Here is a 1,573-nt window from a genome sequence, read left to right as displayed (position 1 = left end):
GTCTACGTGGAAGCACGGAGAGAACAAAGGGCGGAGAAATAAAAGGAACGAAGATGTACGTGCAGTCGCAAAGCTCCTAAAAGCTATGACAGCAACGTTTCGCTCCTCTCTCTGAACAGAAAAGATGGAAGCAACGAGCCGTTCGCGTGGAAAAAAAAAAAAAAGACAAGGGAAAGATGAGAGTGGAGTACTTAGCCGAAAAAAAGAGAGGAGGCCGGCTGCGTCGCTGGTGCAGCGAATCCGCTTAAATCGGGGGAGAGAGCCAAAGGTTTCCTGTAAAACTCGGCCCGGAGATGCATAAAATGTTCAACCTGCGAGGAGACGGTTCCATTCGATCACTCCGCTCCCTCCACGATGATCCGCTCCCTCCACGATGATCCGCTCCCTCCACGATGATCCGCTCCCGGCATCCCCTGAAAACTCCTTTGATCATCCTGTCCACAATTAATAATTCCATTTGCAGATTCCGCGAAGCACGTGGGATTACCAAGAAAGAAGAGAGAGAATTCGATTCGTTAAACAAAATGAAGAGATGAACGATGAAGAAATAAATTGTAAATACAAATAATCAGGGTCGTTGATGTGGAGGCCTCTTTAAAAAATTGCGACGTTTAAAAATAGACTCTGACGCGTTGGAGAAGCCTAAATAATTTCGCCGGTGGCTGGAGGAATTTTTTCCCGGACCGTGCACCCTCGGAGGCAGTAAAAAAAAAAAAAAAAAAAAAATAATAAAAAAGGAAGAGGAAGGGAAAAAAATAGAGAGCCGCGAGGCTCGGTACACTTTGAGGCGAAGATGGAAAACGGTGAAAAGGTGCAGATGAATACGAGCATGTGTACATGCAGGCGGCTCCGCTACCCCCGAGCGTGCTTCAAAGCCGACCCCTTTGATCGCCTCTACGGGGCAAACTCGGCCTAAGTGGGCCAACACCCGGATTCCGGGGCAACAAACGCGGCTACCTTATTTACCGCGGAACGCGTTGTTCCCATGGAAAAGCAAATTGGCAACCGCGAAACAATCCACGCTCTTTCGTTACCTTAAACCCTCTTGCGTTTAAAAACCGTCGATTAATTCGTCGTAATTTATTCGGATTCAACTGACGCTAATTTTCTCGATAGTTTTTAATCGCAGATTTAATTAATTCAGAGGAAAACTGAATAATGCATTTCACGAGTCATTGAAAATTCAATGCAATAATTCTGGAACAGCAAAATGTTCTTAATTAACGTCACTAACATTTAAATTATATTGAATCTGTGATTAAATTCTCAATTCTAATCACTCGATTTTAATGCAAGTTTTTTTAATGATAATCGAGCTAGGGGGACGTTGAAATCCACAATGAAGCTATTTTCCCAGCAGTCGACGGTTAAACGTTCGTTCACCCAGGGCCTTTTTTTTCTACTTTCCCACTGCATCAGCAAGCAAACGAATGAGAATACAAAAAAAAAAAAATATGCTCAACGAAAAAAACCTCTCTTCTCCATGTGCTTTAGAGTCGCGAACGTGAAATAAAATGAAAAAAAAAAAAAAGAGTTAACAAATCACAGAGTAGCTTTCTAGTAAGAAAGAAAG

This window comes from Ceratina calcarata, unplaced genomic scaffold, assembly GCF_001652005.2.
Source record: "Ceratina calcarata isolate Rehan_Ccalc_2016 unplaced genomic scaffold, ASM165200v1 scaffold583.2, whole genome shotgun sequence".
Taxonomy (NCBI): Eukaryota; Metazoa; Arthropoda; class Insecta; order Hymenoptera; family Apidae; genus Ceratina; species Ceratina calcarata.
The sequence above is the reverse complement of the archived record's forward strand: the minus strand, read 5'-3'. Positions refer to the sequence as shown.